This window comes from Neophocaena asiaeorientalis, unplaced genomic scaffold (assembly GCF_003031525.2).
Source record: "Neophocaena asiaeorientalis asiaeorientalis breed wild unplaced genomic scaffold, Neophocaena_asiaeorientalis_V1.1 scaffold273, whole genome shotgun sequence".
In the NCBI taxonomy this organism is placed as follows: Eukaryota; Metazoa; Chordata; class Mammalia; order Artiodactyla; family Phocoenidae; genus Neophocaena; species Neophocaena asiaeorientalis.
Genome location: NW_020171827.1, coordinates 330,052 through 354,417, shown reverse-complemented (window position 1 = coordinate 354,417; position 24,366 = coordinate 330,052). Strand labels below are relative to the sequence as shown.

At 36.4% G+C, this 24,366-nt stretch overlaps 1 protein-coding gene across 1 annotated transcript in view; it reads right to left on the bottom strand.

The window, feature by feature from the left end:
- CDKAL1 (CDKAL1 threonylcarbamoyladenosine tRNA methylthiotransferase) overlaps window positions 1–24,366 on the bottom strand; it is a 624,055-nt gene that overhangs the window by 324,728 nt on the left and 274,961 nt on the right. The window lies entirely within an intron of this gene.

The window sequence follows — 24,366 nt, the reverse complement described above, 5'->3', positions numbered from 1 at the left end:
CCCAGCAGCAGCTGGTAAAATGGAATGCTAATTCATTACAGATGGCAAAACACTGCCTAACATTTTAATTTATTTACATTTCCAGAAATTTTGAATCTGCAGTTAGATCGCCAAATTATTTTAACATGTAAGTTTAGCCTTTTCCAATTCAGTCTGTGCTCAATAAAAATTAATGTTTATATGTTAAAAATTCTTTCAACAAGCCCAATTAGTCTTATATTCCCACAGTTTATATCTTAAAAGCTATTTAAGCTGGTGAGCTTTTTTTCGAATTTCTTATTATACAAGCCACACGCAGAGATGGGACAAAATTAGGCCTACTTCACACCAAAATTTTTCAAACCGAACTATTACATATAAGGATAATTTTCAGTACTTTCCACAATTGCTGTGTTTAGCAATGTGAGACTAGTAAATTAATAAATTGTAAGACTATTAAATAGTTTTATAGGCTCCTATTTTTTTCAATAGTTAAGGTAATGGGGACAGAAAACACATTACTACTTAATTTTTTAAAGCCAAGTGAACAGAGAAAGGAAATATGTACCCAAATTAAATGCTTATAGCGTTGCTGCCCCCTCCTGGTATCAGTCTTCCAACCCCCCCCCCAACATATCTCAGAAACAACAGTGAAGATGAAATATTTTAAATCTAAATACTGAAACATCTTCTAAGAGCTTCTATTATTTTTTCTCTTACCAATTTCAAAGGTCTACAGAGACATATAATTATCAGGTGATATACAACCATTCTCAAATCCCCAGTGATTCCTGGGAGCAGATGACCTTGCTACTTACTTATTAAAAGAGCTGGAGAACATTTGAAAGTCTTTAACCTTCCTTCCATCACTTCAAAATTTCTTTCTTTCTTTTTTTTTTTTTTGATATGAACTCTCCTTTTCCCTTTTCGTGTCACAGTAACAAGTGTTCCTGTTATTTTGCTTATCTAACCTTACTATCCTTTCCCATTTCCTTCGAAATTGCTCTCCCATCACGTAAGATCCATCTCTCTAGTAAGACCAAAATCTTTATTTCTACCTCCTTTTTCCTTGTCATACAGAAACATGCGTAAATAGCCCCTAATGTAAAAACAGTGTTCCCTCCATACAATTTCATCATCTACCACACCATTTCCATTCTTTTTTCCATAGCGGGGGGCACCAAAGGGTAGTTTTTATGGGGCTTTAGCAATCTCCCCCATCCCCACTCCCAACCCCAATTATTTCCTTCTGTATCCCTGGCCCAATGTCCTTCAAGGCAGTACAAATAAGCATAACTCTAAGTGGAATCAGTATGCTTGGTTTATATATGTGAATTTTTTTTTTTTTTTTTTGTGGTACGCGGGCCTCTCACTGTTGTGGCCTCTCCCGTTGCGAGCACAGGCTCCGGACGTGCAGGCTCAGCGGCCATGGCTCACGGGCCTAGCCACTCCGCGGCATGTGGGATCTTCCCGGACCGGGGCACGAACCCGCGTCCGCTGCAACGGCAGGCGGACGCTCAACCACTGCGCCACCAGGGAAGCCCAGTATGCTTGTTTTAAAACCACAGCTTCCTCACCTGGAACTGCCACCCTTAAGATCCTTCTACACAGACTTCTGGGCCAGGTGCTACTCCTTAACCTCCAAACCTTAGCTACTTTGATTTCCTTGCCTCCCCTTAGCTACTAATTTCACTGCAATCCAACTTCCTCTGCAATCACTTGCCCAGGGCCTCTTGAAAGTTAAGAGAAACCTGGTCACTCACATTTTTTAAGGCTCAAAGAATATTAAAAATTAAGCAAGGTCAAAACAGTGTTACAAGAATTGTAACAGGAAACAAAGCAATGCCTTTTAAAACACCCACAGAAATAAATACAATGACTAAGGGTCCTGGTAGATGAAAGGCTGGGCAGTGGTCTTCCTTCACTTGCCTTTGATGGGCCGTGCTCTAAGTTACTGATTCTCAGCACTCACTGGGAGTAACATGGTGGTCAAGATCACAGGCTGTGGAATCACCATTTCTTGGCTGTGTACATTGGGGCAAGTTATTTAACTCTTTGTGATTCAGTTTTCTCATTTGTAAAATAGGGAGATTACAATACTTACCTCATAGGGTTCTTATAAGACCATGATTATAAATATCATCAACTTAAAACAGTGTCTGGCATATAAAAAGTCATACATATACACACATATACATATACACACACATACATACATACATACATACATACATATATATATATATTAGCTGCTGTCATCATCATATCTCCAGGCACTGCCCTAGTCCTAGAGACCTGTGATAAAGAGTTAACAAATCTACATTTTGGACAAGCTTTCTAAGGCCATTCTTAGGCACACTAAAGTCTGGAGATGGCTACTACAATGAAATTGTTCTCTTCAGGTAATCAATGAGTTCCTAATTGTCATATCAACGATATCTTCTTAAATCTCATCCTACTCAACCTCTGCAAAACAGATGGCATCTCTTCAGTTTTCTGCTTCAAAGTTTGAGTCCCCAGTCCTCATGTAAACTTGAACTTTTTAAGAGAGCACCAGATGACAATTTGGATCGGACAGCTATGTTTTTCTACAAAGAAAGACTTCCAACACTACACTGAGCCTAAGCCTAAAACTGCCTTTTCCTCTAAAACAAGGTGCTCCTGTTTCAATTTCCATTTCCTTTTACAATCAATCAGACTACAAATTCCAGTCATTTATGACTGTGTGTTTATTTTTTCCACCCTCCAATTTTGAAAAATCTGTATTCTAAAGCATCCCTTGGTTCTAACTCATCCTTTTCAAAATTCCCAGTGCCAAGTTCAAGTCTCTCACCTGGATCCTTTGAACAGAACAGCCTTTAATAATCTCATTCTTCTCCAATGTTTTCCCTTTTCTAATCATCCTTCATACTATTATACAACCTGAATTATTTCCCTAAAATGTAGATTTGTTCCTACGTTCTTTCTGATTAAAACAGAAAAATTTTATTTCCTTCCAATAATTACAAAATAATGGTTAAGCTTCTTAGCTGTGGACATAAAGCTTCAATAATTGGGCCTCTATAGACTCATCGCTGCCATGCACCCAGCTATCCAGACTGCGCTGTGTTCCTAATGAAAACATGCATGTCCATCTCCTTCAGTATTTGCTCGTATTTTTTCTGCAGCCTAGAATAGAAATGTCCTTTCCCACATTACCATCTACCAAATCCTACATGTCCTTTGAAACCTAGATTAAAGGTACCTCCTAGAAAATCCCGCACCATCTTAAAAGCCAAAATTAATCTTTCTTTGCACTCTGATGACTCTCACTAAATTACTTTTACTTAGTTCTGAGTACAGTTTTGATAATCAAAACTATAATCAGAAAAGTGCAGATTAGGAAAAGTAAGCTTTTCAGAGTTAAGAAAACAAAGTACTGCTGCTCTAAAGTATACATTTTAAATTAAAATATTTTTAATAATACAAGTTGCTGAATATATTTTTAAAATATGGTATACTTTTGTGGCTACAATCTTCTATAATTAAAGATATATAAAACTGTGTAACTACAATCTCTGAGGAATAAATATGGTTGGAGCTTTCCTGTTGCTTTATGTTTGGGCAAAATAATTTCAAGATTTCAATTTAGGCATCCCCTAAAGCTCAGGCCACATTGTTTGAGAACTCCAAGCCTACTGTGTTCCTAAGCATTCCTTGCTCACAGGTAAAGAGACAGATATTTTGTCTGTAAAGTAAGTGAATGTTATAGACCTCTGACACAGATAGATTTGACAGGGAATTATATTGATTTCATGGAAAATTTGTATTCTACTTCAAATAAAACAGTAAGTACATTTGGAAACATAAGTAACAAGGAACTATTGAGTATAAGACTGTAAGACATAGCTAATGTTATAGGAGGGGATGGACAGAGGTAGCACTGAAGAGCACTGAAGATCAGGGGTCTTGGTCAAGGACTAATAAAACACAAACCAGCTGGTCTGAGTCATTTTTGTATTTTGTTGATGTTGATAAGTGTGTGTATTAGCTTCTGTCGTTGCTGTTTACATCTTTTCCTTTACTAGGAAAGCTTGTTGAAAGTTACCTATACTCCATCAGGGGTTCTTATTTTGGGTACAAAAGCCCTTAAGGTATGACACACTTGAGGGGTGAAGGAATGAATGCATGAACTTGAATGAGAAAAAAAAAAGTCACAACTTTGTTTTCATTCATCTTTTGCCAAATGTTTGCATTTTTACAATTATGCCAACAAGTTACAGCTATTTGCAGTATCTGTGATTTTTGTCCATAAAAATTATAGTTTCATATCACATTAGTTATTCCAGGTATTGTGAAATACCACTATTAGGAAATTATTAGACACATAGCTGCATCTTGCTATTTAATATACTGATAAAAAAACACAAAAATGTCCTTTCTGAACACTGATGATATTTCAACATAATTTGTTTTCTTTTAAAATCTTATGTATTTTATGTATTTAAAAATACCATCATGAGAAGGGATATACATGTAAGTATTTCTCCTAATTGATTAATACCCTTCAGTTGGCATTTCTAATCTATTAAGTATCTTGGAACTGTGTAGGTATATGTCCACCCTTGCCTTTGAGGAATATGTGGTGCTAGTAAATAAAGGATGATGACTTATTGTTGTGTTTTCCTGTGCAATGGTTTCTGTGAAGATAATCTAAACATTGGAGTATAGGTTCTTAATCATATTTGTTAGTAAAAAGAACCGTAACAGCAGCAACCATCCAGTGAGTGCCCATTCACAGGCACTCTGTTAGAAATACGTTATCATGAATTCTCACAATTTGTGCAAAGTAAAGTATTCTTATTTCCAGGTTATAGATGAGAAGACTGAGGCTTGGAAAGGTTAAATTACTAATTCAAAGTCACATATCTGGCCAGTAGCCAAGCCAGGATTCAAATAATTTGACCTCTTGCCTGGCCTTTGCTAAGCTCACAGCCTAGTAAATAGGTGATCTAGCTAATGTCTGTTGGATGTATGAGAGTAAAAAAAAAAAAATCCTGATATTTAAATGCTCTGAATACAAATGAGTAAACTTTAGGAGAGAAATAAAGTATTGCTGACGTACCTTCTGTCCGCCACCACACTACATATTAAGTAATAATCAAGTAATTTCCCAAGAGATAACTTACAAGGAGTTTTCAACCTCTTCTCATTTGCTGCCTTACATGAATTTATAATAGAAAGGAGGGGGAAATGAGATACATTTTATTAATGTTTTAGGAGCCTTATTCAAGATAAACGTGAAAAAAAAATTAGTTGTGTAGTAAATCGCTTTTAACTCTCTCCTTCCATGGAGCTGGAGGTAGCTGGTTACCAGGCTGAGATTCATCGAAGGGATGTTAAGGTGGCAGCACTGTCACTGAGAGAAAAGCTCTCCAAGCCTCTGTGCAAGCCCACTGACAAACACTGACCGCAGGGGCATAGCTGGGGGCGTTCATGTAGTTTTTGGAAGAAGCTAATATGTCTTTCTCTCGTTTTCCATTTTAGAAAAATTCATGGAAATGGAATGACAAAATGCATGGGGATTCTCCTGGTGGAAAATTTAAATAGGGGTATTTCTGTTATTTATAGAAAGCTCTTAGAGAACCACTCAGACCATACAAATATTACACTTGTATTTATTAAAGAGATTGTGAAATCGCTAATCTAATGTCAGTCAGATGCAAGCAGAGAGTCCAGAAGACTGCCCAAATTATTCTGATACACTGAACCCTGATATAAAATAATATATGGTATAAAAAAGTTGGCCATTAGATGCTACTTTATTGTTACTTTTCGTGTTACATGAATGTATACTATAGATTCCACTAAAATTTTTCATATTAAAATTCATATTAATAAAGAAAGCAGTCATATGTGAACTACCTACAACATTATGCTAGGTGCCTTAAAAATATTTTTCTTAATATTAGTGAAAATATTTATAAAATTCATTTAGCACATTTAAAGCATTTTACTTTCCTGTATATACAACTTCAAGTATCATTTTCTTATTCTTTTTTTAAAAACCATTTTAACCATTCTTAAGTGTACAGCTCAGGGGTATTAAGTATATTCATACTGTTGTACAAATAACTTATTCCTCAGCTTGACTGAAAAATAAATTTTTGTTATATTTGAGACAAAAATTACATCAGCCTGTAGAAATAAGACATGTAATTTTTTTAAAATTACAAAAGATGCACTTCTGTGATTTTTTTATAAAATAATCTTATTTTTATAAAACATTCTGGAGAACAATGTGCATTTAGTCAATGTGAACAGCTATTTTAATTATTTTATTAAAAAATAACGACAAGTGGTGAATCATTTAGAATTAGATAGTCATGTGGATGCTACTAAAGACAGCTTTACTCAAAAAAAATCAACTCGATGATTGGTTTTAATATATTTCACGTAGCTGAGGCTGTGAATTACATCATATCAATACCACTGTTGAAAGCAACCCCCAACTAAAATGAGATGAGATACTGAACAGATGAAGTGCTGTTCAAAGTCAATGTAGCCCAGACTTAGAGGACAGAAGAATTAATGAGAAAATGAGAATCTAACAGATGGTGCTGCACGATTCCTCGCTGCACATCCACCACCTCAAGCAGCTTCTATACATGCAAAGCCCCAGGGCCCCACCTGGTAGCAGCATAATTACCCTAAATGTGCACTTATGTTTCATTACACCTTGGCCATTACTATGTGCACTGATTACAAGTATCAATCCCTTTCATTTTCATACACCTCTGCAGTTCCATAGCATTCAGCTGTGAAAACTCAGCACTCTGGTTGCTTCTAACATGCGGCCCATGCTGATAAAACCGCAGAGGGTAAATTATTTGTCACTCTACAGGGTGCCAATTCAGTTTGATAAGGATGACATCATCCCCATTTTACCAATAACAATGGTACTAACAAGAACGTGTAATCAACAAACCTCAGTCCTCCGCTAGCCCTGGCAGGTGCAACTCTTTTTATGCTAAAAATAAGCCAACATTAGCTTCCAGCTCAAAACTATTTCTTTTATCACAATGCTAAGCAGAAGTTGGCTTCCATAAGGCACTGCAGCTGCTGCCGCCGCCGCCGCTTCTGCAGATGCCTGCATTAATTGTATCAAGGACATACTGAAATAAGTGCTTATTCAGCACAATGGCTATTGGGGAGCAGCTGGAGGCACAAGACAAACTGTCTTGAAGAGAATGTACCAACCCAGTGTGTAAATTACAATGATGAAGTACAAAGAGAGTCTAAGTTTAAGGGCCTAATATAACTTCAGAACAGCATGAAAATTTAGTGTTATCAATGGAGTCTGAATGCAAGTATTTCTGAAGTAAGGAACAGACACTTTCAGATTTCACTAAAACCACTTTTAGAATGGGGGTGATATTTACTACCCCTTCAACAAAGTACAAATAAAAAAGTTACCATAAAAATATCAAATTGATACTGCTCTCCTTCTATGTATAAATCATAATATAATTCCCCTCCTGTGTGTGTGTATAGGCAGTGTGTATATTTCAAAGAATTAAACAGCAATATAATAATAACATTGTTTATTACACAGAAGCAACATGTGGCTCCAGAGAAAGGACAGATTTGTCTAGCTTTCTTCCTCATCCCCTTACCGCTTATTCACGCCCCCTGCATACACGCGTTTTATGTTCTTTAGTCATATCCCTTCCATTTTCTAACCCTTACCTTAGAGAGCAAAAATGAATTAACGGTGATTAAAGGCTATTCCAGGTGATAGGTTATTCTGGAGCATTCAATTGTGCCAATTTGGGTGGGGATAGGAGAAATGGGTCCATAAAGGTCCTGCTGGAGAGGAATGCACTATGAAGTCAGAGAAACACTACGGCCGGATAATGACATCCCGTGATTCTTTGTCAGCCTTCACCATGGTCTCCCCAAATAATACATACCCTCTCTAGAAGGGACTAAGGATGGCCATACTTCTGCACTGGTTCAGAAACCAACCTGAAAACAAACAGTGGGCCTAATAATACATCAACATATCTGAACTGACTTGCAGTTGAGAGCACGACCAAGCTGCTCTACATTTGCGTCACAGACGTCACTCCCACACAGGCTGCACTTCATTCAGGAGCACGGTTTTTGAACTTCCACAAAATGATCCACACTCCTGGTAAAGAATCACACTTCTACAAATTAGAAATGACCTCAAATCAGAATAATTAAGTTTTTCAAATATTCATTTATTAAGACAGTAGATCATTATCATCTCCAAATCTCCAAATCCACAAAGGTTATACCACTAGTAATTGGCTTTCTTTTAGGTGACATCTTGGACACACAAACAAAGATTTAGTCATTTACAACTAAAAAATTACAAGAGACTTACTCTGCATCACACTGAAATAAACGCTGAGCTGCTGGCTAAACTCATTCATCAGATAAATGACTTGATCTTCCACTTTAGCCTCAAAACACAGCTACTCAAATACAAATACAAGCATCAGAAAATGCAAACTGCTTCTTTCCACACTTTCAAAGTATCAAAAAATAGTTAAAAACACAAATGGTAAGTCTTGAATGCCAAAAGTCTACTATACAAGTCATTAATGCATGGCAAGTACAGTTTAATTTTAGCTAAGCGCAAAAAGGGTACTTTACATGAGGAGACTAGGATGGATTTGTAGAAACACTGTTAAAAGCACACAGAGACAATAATAACTGTATTTGTAATCAGTGCTGGGAACCAACACCTTACTGCTTCAGTAATAATTTCCATCTTTATGCAGCATTTCCTAGCACAATTGCCATGATGCTAAAATGTTATTATGGTCATATTCAAACCATTATATCATCTGCAATCCCATAAAATAACAATTAACAGTATGTCTTCATTCAAACGATATACAGCTGAATTTTAAAGTTTCTAACCAATTTAATCACAATGGATACCACTCAGATGATTCCATTCACTTACCCATAACCTGACTATCTATAAAATAGCATCCCTAAGAATATTTGAGGGGTTAGAAAAGATACCTTTAAACCAGAATAAAAATAAAATTCTGGTGTAAACCACAAAGCAAGATAGTCATGCTCCAAAGTCTTAATAGTTTTTTATTTCTGAAACAGTGTTTTTTTCTTTGAATGTATTTGATATTTGATAGATATATTAGCTCTTGAGCATCATTTATCATGTTTATTTTTAATAGGGCTCCCTTAGAACAGCTGCCTAAGATGCTAATCTTTTCTTTTTTCTTGGGCCTTTTGTAAATATTTGAAATAGCTATTCATTAACAGTTGCACGTTTATTCAGTCCTGTTGTACGGCTTGTGAACTGGAATTAGCTTTTATTTTATTTTTTCTATCTGTTGGCCAGACTAGAGAAACCCTGCTGTTTGGGTTCAATCTGTCAAGGTTCAAATTATCCTCCAACTGAGAGCTAATCAAGGGCGTCTGACCTGGTTTGCAAATAAACTAGGAACAAAAGTGGGTTTATTTTTTCTTTCTTTGGAGCACTGGTTCTCAAAAAGTAAAGCCAAACAAGAGTGGGTCACAAATGCAATTGCCTAAAATTAAAAACAGACACAACTGGCAACTGAAGATGAACTGGATTTACTTGGCATTTCTGAAGTTCCCAGTTTTGAAGCTATAAATCCACTTTTTAATAGGAATTGGTTTCCAAATACATTTCAAATTAAAATTCACAGTTCATTTAATGCAAATCCACAACACGAGGAGAACATAGATTTTAGGCAATCAAGCTACTCTGATGGGTACACTGGAAACTTTAAGTATCTTCATGGATGCAAAGCCTCAAGGTAATAGTTACATATAGTAGAACTAATCCTTCTGCATCATTAACATCATTACGATGTTCATTTTACGTACATTTCTAAACTATGAAATACAGTTTTATTTTCTTTTAAACATTTTCAATCTCCAAACTTGAAAAGAACAGGTATTTTTACAAATTAAGCAGAGTTTGTTTTAAATGTTACCTTAATGAACTACTTAATGAATGTACTTAAATGCAGTCTATTTACTGACACATATTAAAATACTTTCTCCTAGTATATTAAGGTAACTAGAACCTAAAATTACTGCTTGGGTCTGATTTTCAGCATTCTGTTGTTTTTATAAGGTATCTAATCTTTTGGTTTGAAACAGCGACGCCAATGAAACTGAAAACCTGTGAAATGTGTCAGTGCCACCATTCAAGAACATTATGATTGCAATTCTACTAAGGGCCTCTCTCAAAATCCTCCCAACTGATGAAATGACCCCAGTTACCATAATAAACTAAACTGCACTATAGCAACCAATGCACCTGCAATATCAAGTATTTGAGTACAACATCTTCCCGGAGGGGTAGCACGCTATAGTGCAAAGTACAATGGCCCATCCATCAGGAAAGCTCTATTTTATCACTCTTCTTCAGACATGCAGTGTAACCTCTCTGTGCTTCAGTGAAACAGGGACAACAAGCACCAGCAGCTATAATTCACCAAGCAAATGTAAGGATGAACTGGAAAGCTACATGTAAAAGTACAAAGAACATCATTTGACATCCACTTCTTAGACAATTTTATTAATATAAGGGCCCACAAAAGAGCATAATGTCTGAATTATATTTATAATCACGCCTGTATTCATCACAAAAAATCAGTATGACAAATAAGAATGAAAATAAAACAAAGAATAAAATCGGTGATGTGCAAACGTTCTATTTTATGTTTTTTGGTAGTAGAATATAATAAATACTAGGCAGCATATAAAATAAAATTTTCTTTGCTTAGGGATGGCAATTTGGCTTCCTGAAGTCCATATTTAAGAATAATTAGCAATACAGTGGCTGAATATGTGATCAGATGTCAAGAGTGAGCTGACACCCAATCTGAGAAATATCTTGCCCTACCTAAAATACACTGGTCCAAGGGTCCATTTATTTTTCCTTTTATATAAATTATTCTGAACAAGCCAGCCTCTTTTAAGCAGCAACTTATATTTTATCAAATTCTATATTTTAGTGAAGAAAAATATGTTTTTGCTTCATAACCTGCTATCAAGTCATACTTACAAATCACAAATTGCTTCTTGTAAATGTTCCAGGATTCACTACAAAAAATGTAAACTGTAAACAGCACTTCACTAACACAAATCTTCCACTTAATAGGTACTTGACAAACGTTTGTTAAATAAACAAATAATAGTAATAACAATTCAGATTAAATCCAACACTAACCTTGGCAAAGTGCTACAGAAAACCTCATTCTCCTGTATTTACTCAAAAGTAAGTTATTTTAAACATCATCATTTTAAATCAAGAACTAGTCATCAAAAAGCAAAATGTTAGTCAATCAGAGCAAAAAAAATTTACAGATTTTTGAAATTCATAGGGAGAGGTATATTTTCATGCCACTGAAAGATTTATGAATTTATACAAAGCATATACTATTTGAAAATTTAGTTGCAGAAATAATACTGCTGGAAACATTCAAATGCTGGGCTAATACAGTTAGAGAAATTATTTTTAAAACCTTTATTCAATTATTCTCCACTTAACATAGTGCCAAGCTTCTCCTACCCCCTCCCTTTTTACTAAAACTAATTACACAGTGAATTATATCTCTAAGGCAGTACAACTGTAAATGAAGGTCAGACCATTGCATATAAATTATTTCTAATCTAAAAAATAAAGCACAGATGTAGCCAGAGCGAACAAATATAGATACAAAAACAGAAATGAATTCACTTGTATGTAATACATAGCAACCCAATTTTTCAAAGAAAACAGCTATTATCTTTTTAAATCCAGTTTTCTTCAACATTTCCTATGCAGAACATTCACTTTGTTTCAAATATTATCTAGTTGGCCATTATTTGCTTATATGATATGGTATGGGTCTACATTAATATTCACAGAAAGAAACAGTCTGAACTGTGTCCAACCCACGTTATCCTTTCCAAATTACCTTCCATCTGTGAACAATCCATGTTTCTCTCATTACCAATCAAGGATACTGGCTAGCTACTCCTTCAAACTCCAGGATCCACAGCCAGATATTGAGAAGGTTCATGGGTTCAAAGGTTCTGAGAACATTTACTACTTCTAGTAGGTAAGATGAAAGACGAAGTTTCCAGTCTACAGTTATGAGACTCATAAGGGCATGTATCAAAAAACATTTACTGAACATTAATTGTGATATCAAGATAAGTAAGACCCAAGCAGTCCTTATCACAGAGATCACAGAGGAGGTAGAGAATATAAATATTTAAACAAGTCACTTTAACTACACCTGGTAAGCACTATCACAGATGTGTGAAGAAAAAATTCTGTGTGATTGAAGAAGAAATTATGAATGGTGAGAGATGACAGCTGAAGAGGAGACTTAAGACTAAAATATGAAAGGTCGTGAGGACCAGCAGTGTCAGTATCAACAGAGAACTTAAGACGCAAATTCTCAGGCCCCACTCAAGACCCTCTAGAAACAAAATTTGCATGCTAACAAAATCTCCAGGTAATCTGTCCGCCCTTTAAAGTGTGAGCAGCACATCTACGGGCCAGTGTTTCTTCTTAAAAACAGCCAGGCGTGGGCATGTGAAAGCATGTGAATACACACAGAACAGAAAAATAAAGCAAAATAAAATGGCAACAGCATTCTCTCCTTTCTGTCCCCTTCCTCCTTCTTGCCCTCTTACTATATTGTTAAGAACAGCAACAATAATAAAAAGCAACCATTTATTATTCTCAAAGCATCAGCTTTAGCCTTACATTATCTTGTTTAATATTCATGCTGATTATCTAATGAGTACGCTTTACTCCTACTTCTCAGACGAGAAACTAAGCCTGAGAGAGAATAAACAGTTTTCTTAAGGGCACAGAGCTAACAAGCTACGGAAACAGAATTTAACCCTTTCCGTGCTTAACCAAAATGCCATAGTAGCTAAGGCTTATCTGAATCACTGCTCTTATCACTCAGTGATATTATGGCTTACTTACTAAATCGCAGACTATAAGCCACATGGCCCTGTGATTTTTAACTCCCTCTATGCTAACAGTTCCTGGTGATATGCCAGTAATTGTTTAAACCATATCCTATTATTACCACCATATTTAGTTTAATGGAAAACAATCTTGAATATATTTGTTGAATATATATATACAATAATATTATATGGAATAAAAGGTACTGTAAATATAATAATGGCATTATGACATTTTCATACTAAAATATATTTTTAAAATATCCAACAAAATATACTTATTCCTGAAAAACACACTACACAGAAAGTTAGCGGCTTAAAACGATAATTTATTATTGCTCCTAATTCTGCAATGTGGATTAGGTCCAGCTGGGCAGGTTTTTTTTGGATCAATGTGATAGTGGGAACATTCAATATGGCTTCTTCATTCACATCTGGAGTCTCAGTTAGAATATCTGTGGGCTGACTATGCATCTCTCTGTCCATATGATACTGCCAGTAGGGTAGCTGGACCTCCCGCAAGGTGGCTTAGGATTCCAACATTCCATAAGAACAAGCCCGAGTATACAAGTGCTTATCAAACTCTGCTTGCATAATGCTTTCTAATTAATGTTCCACTGGCCGAAGCAAGACACATGACAAGCAGATAGTCAATGTGGAAGGGGTCTATCTACACGACGCATGAATACTAGGAGGAGTGATTCAATGAGGCCCACGGAGTAGTAGTCTACCAGGATTTTTCAATAGTTTATCCACATGGTATTTAGAGAGAAGAAAACAGGAATTGTTGATTCCCTGGGTTTCTTAAATCTTAGATTCTAAAATGTATTTATAAAATCTGTAAGTAATTATGAAACGTAAAATCAACTGAGCTTAAATATTTCAAATAATGTTTATGACAAAAGTGGGTTTTGTCCATTGCACACATAGCCTTTTATCCCTGAATCAAGTCCAGCACTCTGCAAGTGGCAAGCAATATGGCCCATTCTAATTAATTAGCTAGGATTTTCTCCTATTTATTCCCCATGTGCTTGGGTTTATTTTCTCTCTGCTTTTCTGGCTTCAGACTCTGGTTTTGATTTCTGACTCAGATCTCTTTGTTTTGATGGCTTCCTGGGCTACTTTTTTGAGTTCCACCGTATTTCTGAGCTCTAATCATGCCGTGTCAAATGTACATGCACACACACACATTCTGTATCAGGCCTGACTCAGGAAACACTGCTACTGTCCCCACACACACCACTGAAGTCTGTCACTTCACACCCACTGAGGAAGGTATTTAGAGAAACCAAATATGTATTTCCTAATAAGATGAACATGTAGAAGACCATTTACGTAGCTTACGTTGTTTATGCTGATATTCTTGACCGTAAATGGTACGTTTCTTCTCCATTTCCATTCAATATTTTGATCAAATGACTTGGTATTTGAGAATCAAGAAGGTTCTCTAGACAAGTTTCTAGAAGTGGTCCTCACAGCACCTCTACCTGGGTCATTTGGAGCGAGTCATTTGAAAATGTAAATTCCCGGGTCTATGGCAGACCTACTGAATAGCAAATATGGCCAGATACTTGCATTTTAAATACACACCCCAAAGGTCCAGTGGTTATTCTCAGAGACAGTAAAGTTTAAGAACCGCTTCCATAGATGATTACTACCTCACTGTCATTCACCTTCCTTAACTAAAATTCAACAAGTCAAAAAGATCTATGTGGAGTGTATAATCATCTAAGCCTTCATTCCTTCCCTTTTTCATTCAATACATTCTTTCATTAGATCTTTCTCATTCTGCCCCAATTATATTTTCACCGGTTAAATCCTTACCCCCAGGTTCTCACCCATACCAGAAATGAACTAAAGGGCATAGTGTTTAAAGTCAGCAGTCTAAATCAAACTTTTCTTTCTTATATTACAAATAACAAGAAATGTGTTGGAACTCACAAAGAGAAATAAAAAGCATAACTGAGAGCAACAAATAAAAAGAAATACAGAAATTTATAACCTCTGCTGAACAGCCAAGGTCCCACTAACAAACATTTTTTTCACGCAGAAAATTGTGCTTGCCGCACCTGACATTGTGCAAGTATGTTTACTGCAATTTAATATCCACACAAGCAGGAGAAGAAATTTAATAATTTTTCAGCTGGAATGAATTGACAGCCAGTGTTAGAAAACTGCATACTCTGCAGAATCAATAAAAGCTGCTGGCATCACAAAGTAGTACTTCTGCCCAGAAAACATCTCACAAAGGTCAGGTTTACAAACCACCAGGTAGCAGTATCACTTTCACATCTTTCCAGGGCTATTAAAATTCCATTAAACAACCTTCCAAAACTAACTTGCAGCCTTTAAAGTTCACCAAAATGATCCCAGAGACAGATCAGCCTCAGTTCAAACTCTGAAAGCAAACCCTTGGTTAACTTCTGTCCCCTTGTCCCCAGAAGTCGTCTGCAGAATTCTGTTTCACAGAAGAAAAATATCAAAGCAAATATTTATTTATAACTAGAAACGCGGACCTACACGGATATACTCATTTGGTAAAATGACAGATACCCGTTAACTATCAGGAACTACTTTCCAAAAGTAAATTATTTCTCTGTTGCAAATCCTGGAAAGCTGCCACCACCACAGATAATCTGGTATCATAAAATCAAGCCTGTGTTATAAGACACAGTACTCAATTGTGAAGGAAGAGCAGCTGAAACTAAGCAATATCTCTTGCCCACTTTAGAAATATAGCTTTTCCAGGCTTTATTTTCATTGTAGGTTCCAAGTCGCATATGGAATTTCATCGAGTATAATCAATTCAGGATTAGCCACTCATTCAACATTTATTGAGCACCTACTAAACCCAAATACACACTGTCACCCATGCCTGGCCCGATGCCCTCCTGGCTCAGTCCCCCAGTGACCTGAAACCCAGATGGAAGGAGAGCGGGAACATTTGTTGCGAGGACCAAGAGCCTGCCTCTGAGTGGATGCTCGGCAAGAGTCTTTGTTAAGTACTTCAGGTTTCCTCCAAAGGGCACAAACTTCATTATTTGCTTATTTGATCTCAAAAGCAGATGGATGTGCACTCAGTCAAAACAGAATACAGGCACCTTAGGACCTTGACAGAGAGCAAAGAACTCTGCTGCTCTGCTGAAACCAAATGGCTGGCAGAAAGAATTGGGTTTCCAGTGGAAAATGGGCAGGCTATTCGTTCCTCTAAATCAGTGGTCTCCATATTTTAGAAAATCACTCTCTGGAATCGCTTAAACATTTTTTTAAATGCATCTCCAGGGAGATGTATTTATTTATTTATTTGTTTGTTTATTTTATTATTATTTTTTTTTGCGGTACGCGGGCCTCTCACTGTTGTGGCCTCTCCCGTTGAGGAGCACAGGCTCCGGACGCGCAGGCCCAGCGGCCATGACTCACGGGCCTAGCCGCTCTGCAGCATGTGGGATCTTCCCGGACCGGGGCACAAGCCTGCGTTCCCCGCATCGGCAGGCGGACTCTCAACCACTGCGCCACCAGGGAAGCCCAAGGGAGATGTATTTATTAATGACACTCAAGCACTACTGTGCTAATATATTATATACAATATGAAACATACACCAAAAAACTTTTTAAGGAAGAGAAAATACAGATCAATATAAATTCTAGTATCTTCCTCCTGCACTCTGACATATCATCTCACTAAACGACCTCAGGCATGCAGACCCTAAGCTAGGAGCCTGCACAGCAGGATTCCTTTGTGGTGCCCAAGGGCTATGGACGTGGGGTCAGATCACTAGAGTACCAAATACTTAGAATGTGTTGTCTTAGCCTCCCAAGAAATCCTCTCAGAGTGTTATGCTTTACAGGGCACAGCTGAAAGTTTTAACAAGGAATGCCAAAACATACACGTTTAAAAAACTCAGTAAGTGAGTTTGAGTGTTAAAGGGATGCTGTTGAGACCTAATGCATCTCTCAGTACTCCCTGTAAGAGCTCACATGTGAAAATTTTCTTGCAAATCTAATGCCAAGTTGGGTTGTTTTTATTCCTTATAGACTATATAAGCTTTTAAGAAAAGTTCAGAGTCAAAACTGCCTATCTGACTATGGCTTACTTTCCCGTGTTCCAATGCTGCACCAAGTCTTGACTTTCCTCATCTCCTTTCCCAAGATCTCGTTATTTTATATGGTTTTCATACTTACTTGCATTCTTTCAGGTTGTTTTGTGGAACAAAATAGAGTAAAAAAGATAAAACTCACCAGTAACAGTGGGGGATGGATATAAAAACGTATTCCCAGAAGCTCCAAATTTTCCGTACTTTGGATTACATGTACTCTGAACTACGAAAGCTTAGAGAATTATGAACAGATGTCATTTCGTAAAACAGCCTTGGGACTGCATCCTTGTTTCCCACAGCAGAGATAAGCAAACCGCACCACTGGCCTCCCTATCTTATTGGCAGAAGTAATGAAAGGCTGATTATAATAATGTATTGTTATCACCGCTTTTCTAAAGCATGTGCCTATCAGGAGAAATATGAACTGTTTCGAATAAACGTTCAATAAATATTTGTTGAATGAATGGCAAAATAACAACTATATAGTTCCAATGGTTTCTTCAGTTAAAGAGTCACTGTTTGGTTTCTTTCTTTCATAGACCTCTAGCATCACATAAACCTTAAGATTAAGGATGGCAAGTGGATTTCATCTGGAATACTAAGCAGTGGCTAATAAGAACTCTGTATTAAGAGGGATTCTTCGGGGAAAGCCTGGTTGATCAGTAAAGGATGCCTGGAGTTGGGAAGGCAGAGGCTCAGCACAAGGGCTGCCAATTTGCTGACACCACCCTGACAGATAACGGATGTTTTCAAAATGTAGAGATATTTAAGTTAAAAGGCTCAATGGTTATTGCCATCTGAAGACTTGCTTCCGGGTCTGTGTACTTTTAATATTCATTAGTCCAACTGGTTACTCTGTCCTCCTACACTAGGAGGAGCTCCTTGGAGACAAGGACCCTATCTTTTCCACCTTTTTAATTCCCATACAGCACAGTAAATAAACACTCATAAAATGCCAGCTGACCCTTTTGTGATACCCGGAGATAACAAAAATCACCGAGCCTTTTCACTAAATAAGCACCACTGGATGTTGAAACCAGCCATTTACTAGCAGGGTGGTGTCTGCAAATGAACAACACACTGTTCTGACCTGCCAACCTCCCTAACCTGGCTCATTCTTTTTTTTTTTTCTTTAATTAAATTTTATTGGAGTATAGTTGCTTTATTGTTGTGTTAGTTTCTACTGTACAACAAAGTGAGTCAGCTATAGGTATACATATATCCCCTCTTTTTTGGATTTCCTTCCCATTTAGGTCACCACAGAGCAATGAGTAGAGTTCCCTGTGCTACATGGCTCATTCTTTACTAATCAACCAGGGTTTCCTCCCCACAATCCCTCTAGAGGTCAAGAGGGTCAGTTCATTTAATTCAACCAAAAAATTATCTAAACTAGTGGTTCTCAATTCAAGTTCTCAACTCTGGCTTATATGTTAGAGTCAACTATATTTTAGAAATTGCAGGGCCTCCCAATCCACAGAAATGATGATAAAGTAGTCAGCAATGGGACACAGACATCAGTGTGGTTTTGGTTTTATAAAATTTCCACGTGACTAAAATGAACAGCTAGACTGATAATACTAATCTATTCTAGATCAACATTAGTTTCTAAAGACTACATCCATCTCTTATGAATTTATGATGTGTATTAGCATATTAGAGACAATAGGAAGTTCCCAATAACGTCTCATTTACTTTAAGTTAGCTTTCTCCAAAGTTGACCATTAAACCCTTATTCGGACACGGCCGCTCCCATTGACTCATGTACTGTCTGTAGCTGCTTTTATGCTAGAAGGACAAAAATGAACAGTTGCAGCAGACACCTTGTAGCACACAAAGCCTAGAATATTTACGATCTGGCCCTTTAAGAAAACATCTTCCAGCCCCGGAATGGTGTACTTAAGGATACACTAGAGAAATACTAAACTACACCAGCCAATTCAGGCCGAATCCTAAAGGTTCTGAGGAAAGGCCTCAGAAGCAAGGGCTCATTAAACAGGGCCCCACCTCTACTTCAATCCTGGCAGTTCTGCTTTCACTTTTCAAAATTCATTTGAAGAAAGTTCCTTTATTGCTAAGAAAACTTTGAACACCACTGACTTAGAAACTCAAAGGTCTTAAGAGGCAAGAACCAAGTAAATCATACTCTGGTCTGCCACAGATAGCCTTAACTAACATTCTCTGAAATAAGAGTGATTAATCTCAGGTTATTTAAACTAAATATCTGATAAACAGCTCTTTAAGGCATCAGATCTCCCTATCAAGTTATATGTATTATGTACATTACATTTATTTAGCTCCCCCCATTAAAATGTCTTTAAAAGTTATAGTTTAATATTATACTGGGGGACTTGTAAGAATCAACAGAAGAAAAGACAATGTAGAAACTATATCTTAAAATTCTACACACTGCCAGCTAAAGGCATTTCTATTATATTTGTCAATGTCTCTTAGAAAAGAATATAAGAAAATAATTCTTCTTAGTGTTTACAGCCTAGAAACATGTAGATTTCTCATTATAAACTATATCCTTGGGACTTCACTGGTGGTGCAGTGGTTAAGAATCTGCCTGCCAATGTGGGTAGGGGACACGGGTTCGATCCCCGGTCCAGGAAGATCCCACTTGCTGTGGAGCAACTAAGCCCGTGCGCCACAACTACTGAGCCTGCGCTCTAGAGCCTGCGAGTCACAACTAGAGAGTCCGCGCACCACAGCTACTGAAGCCCACGTGCCCTAGAAGCCCGCCCGCCGCAACAAGAGGAGCCACCACAATGAGAAGCCCATGTGCAACAAAGAAGCAACAGAGCCAAAAATAAATAAATTAATTAATTAAAAAATATATATCCTTCCTTTTATACATTCATACAAGTTATATAAATCACCCTATCTCCTTATTCTTTGGGACAGCCAAGATTCACCAGTTGGTATAATTATCTTTCCTCTTGAAACATAACGTAGCATTTCATACACCCTTTATTTTCATGGTCTATTTACATACAATCATTTAATGTAAGCTGCCTAAAATCCCTTTTTGGAAGTTGACAATGTATAACAAATATGTACAGTAACATTATTAATCCTATAGAAGAAATAGATTTCTCAATTTGAACACAGCGCAAATGAAAAGATAAAGGAATAAAAGACATTTAAATAACTGCCATATAAATTAATAGGATGCAATTATTGGTCTCTTTTTAAGCTTAGATGAAAATCAATATACAGTACTCATTGCTAAAGGTGATAAGTTAAATGCAACAGCTCAACAATCTGAAGTTTATACACCAGAAAGTCAAATATTGCTCATATCCTTTCCTATCTAAAAGGGCAGGAAGCAATGTTTTCCAGCTGCACTGCATAATTAATCTCATACACAATAGACAGTATCTTTGCAAGTCTTGAAATAAAACAGAATTCATTTCATAAAATTCCAACATTAATCTTGAAATCACTAAGCATCAAGAAATTTTCTCCTTGCCCTGAATATTTCATCTTAATTTATTTACCTTTCCATAACTGCTTTATGCCACTTATCTTGTGGGGGACGTTCAGATTTATGAGGGAGAAAAAAAGTAGCAACACAGAAATGAGATCTAGAAAAGCACATGAGAGCTATAAAAACAGCCCATCCATCATCTCTACATTTTGATTCCAGAGACAGCAGTGAAAGGTGTTGTTTCCACACCACTCACCCAGCACACTTAAAAAGGTTTGCTCCATCACTTATACAACTGAAACTGATTGATTAGTTGCTAGAGAAAAATCAATACAAATATCCTAGAAAATACTAGCTTGTAAATTCATTCTGGCCCCAACAAAGTATAGGTCATTGCTTGACATGTTTTTCTAGATGTCTAAAATGCAACCATGTCAAACCCCAGCCCCCAAAGACTAGGAATTTTTAAAACCTAAAGTCTGGCATAAGTAAGGAAGTGAGGGGAGAGGTTTCCCAATGGTCTGTTAGAACAATGTGATGATACCCAGAAATTAACCTGGTAAACATTATACTCATATGCAGAACTGCCCACAAAAATGATACACACACTGAGAAGGTAAAAATAGTCCATGAAAATGTCAAGGGGCTAGGATAAGTCCAAAAAAAAAAATGCTAGGAAACCAATGAAATATAAACTATATTTTTTACATAAAAGGTAAAGTTTCCATTCAAAAATATAAACAATTTTATTTACTGATATCCATTCAAAAGTTAATGAGCTCCCTTTCTCATTCCTGGCAGCTGAATGTATAGTCAGTATATTTTTAGTACTTTAGGAAACCATTTTATATTCAGAATGATTTCATGATTATTTCAGAATCTCTTCTGAATGCTCCCTTGCCTATGGGTTAGCCCTAGTCTCTTCACTCATTACACTTCTAAGAAATAAATGTTTATGAATATAAAATGTTTCATAAATATTCTACTCAGAAAGAAATTGTGATCTTATTGTAATAGTCTGTCACGTGACTGGCAACCGGGATTGTAATCCCTATTCTACAATTGGTGTAGAGTTTTTTTTTTAAAATCACTTTGTATTTGTGACACACAGTCATTTAAAACTTCAAGAAAAAGCAAGAAAGGAAACGCAATTTTCAGTTGGGAAATTTAACTTGCACTGACAGGATGGCTTTAAACATAGCACTAAAATTTACTGACAGCATATTTAGACTTTTCATCTTAGAGTAAATTTTCAAAGAATCATAGTGTTTATTACTGATTATAGGACAATTTAATAATGGTATAATGTAGAATTTAAGGGGCTCTGACCCCCCCAAACGTTCCTAATATCTGAATTACTAAAGAATGAATTACAGAGAAGTCACAGGAATACAAAAAACAGGTTATTTCTTCTATTACATTTAACTTCATAATTATTCTTCGCAATTTTATTTATTTATTTATTTATTTAAAAAAATTTTTGGCTGTGCCGCACGGCATGAGGGACCTTAGTTCCCTGACCAGGAATCAAACCTGCGCCTTCTGCAGTGGAAGCAGAGTTTTAACCACTAGACCACCAAGGAAGTCCCTTCTTCGCAATTTTAAAACTCAAACATAGGAATCCTGTAAGACCCTTATGATCCCAATGTCTTCTGCAGAAAAAAAGACAATGCTGCTAACTCAATGTCTTTAAAATGTGAGCTTATAAACTGCTATTTCCTATTGTGAGATTATAAGACCATAGCATGAATTTGCAATTCTCAAATTAAGAAAATAAAAGGTAATTGTCATACTAGTTTCTATCAATAGAGACATTTTTCATAAGATATATTTTAGAAGCAAAAGAAAATTTGTCGTTTGATTCTAATCATTAAATGTTCCAATATTAGATGTTCCAATATTCTCACTCAAAATTAGACTTCTCTTGTTGGATTTATTTTAAATTCCTTCAGTTTAAGTAACATGACTTCTTCATAATAAGGACACAACCAATTACTTCATGTAAGTTATCTCAAATTCAAACAATAAGCAACACTTAATGTCACAGTAATGAGAAAACCATGGCTTGTATATAGGTCAAGTACCTTGGTCAGATCATGTGGCTGGTAAGCAGCAGGGCACTGTTTTGAATTCAAACTCTCCTATGGCAAAGAGCATCTTAGGACTTAAAATTGCCTAAACACACTGGCTTACCTAGAAAGTTATGACCTCGATATTTTAGTAACAGTTCCACATAGCAATAAAATGAGCCTGCCAGTCCGAAAACTAGCCTTCCATTTCAACCCTAATATTCAGATAACAAGACAACAGAAAAATTTTACACCTACTACTGGGCATACATCCAGAGAAAATCATTATTCAAAAAGACACATGCACCCCAGTGTTCATTACAGCGCTATTTACAATAGCCAGGTCATGGAAGCAACCTAAATGCCCACTGACAGACGAATGGATAAAGAAGATGTGGTAGTACATATACACAATGGAATATTACTCAGCCATAAAAAGGAATGAAACTGGGTCATCTGTAAAGACTTGGATGGACCTAGAGACTGTCACACAGAGTGAAAAAAGTCAGAAAGAGAAAAACAAATATCGTATATTAACGCAGATATGTGGAATCTAGAAAAATGGTACAGATGAACCAGTTTGCAGGGCAGAAATAGAGACAGATGTAGAGAACAAACATACGGACACCAAGGGGGGAAAGTAGCAGGCGGGGTGGTGGTGGAATGAATTGGGAGACTGAGATTGACATATACACACTAATATGTATAAAACAGATAACTAATGAGAACCTGCTGTATAAAAAATAAATAAAATAAAATTCAAAAAAAAAGAAAAAGAAAAACTTTACATTGCAAACATTCCTTGGTTGGGAATAACCAAGCACATACGTATCTACTGATGATGATGAAAGTAGTATTAAATAAACCTCTTCTAATACTTTCTCTATAAATAGCCACTAAATCACTGCTAACCTCTGATATATTCTTTGAATCACTCACCTTAACCAGCAAAGTCACTTGTATTTGTAATTTGAATACCTTCCAATTTGCAGAGTTTGGTGGATAGATCATATAGTTTTAACATCTCCATTATCCAACAGATATATGGAAAAACAAACACTAAGTAAGAATGCCAGCAAAGGGATCATTTTTCAAATAAAGTAGGTTTCTGTGCAAATTCATGCCCTTTCTGAAAAATCCTTAAAGTAGCCATGTTGCAGAAAAGACAACCACCCAGACTTTTCCTAAGATTAGACAATTACCTGGCTCTGAAAGCAAACAACTGCAAGAGTCAGTGAGTTTCCATTTATTTCTTTCAATACAAGCTGAATGTGAACAGAGGAGGGGACTGTGCTAAGAATATAAAGGTAGAAAAAAAATTGTTGAGACGTGTTAGATTAATCAAGGGTGTTTTTCTCTCTGCTATAAAGAGCATTTCAAATTCATGTTGATAAAAGCTTTAGACTGAATAAGTTTGTTTGGAACTCATACATTCTGAGATGCAGGATGTGAAGTACTGAAAGTAGCACTCCAAGTTACTTGCTAAAAGGAAAAGTACATTACCAATAACTACTAACCTACAAGATTATGAGACAATAGATTATCTCATGTTGGTTATAAAAACACATCAATGTTATATACACGTATTATAAGCCAAGACAAAAGGGGCAATTTATGGTTATGTATCAACACAACTGTGACTCAACACAACTGAGACTCGTGTTACAGATACGTCTTACTATATGCTGAGAGATACCTAGGCAATCACATTTTCCAGCAAGTGATGATTCAAAAGTAGCTGGCCACCCACACAAAAACTGTTCTCATTAGGACTCTCTACCAGTACCAATATTTACTGCCC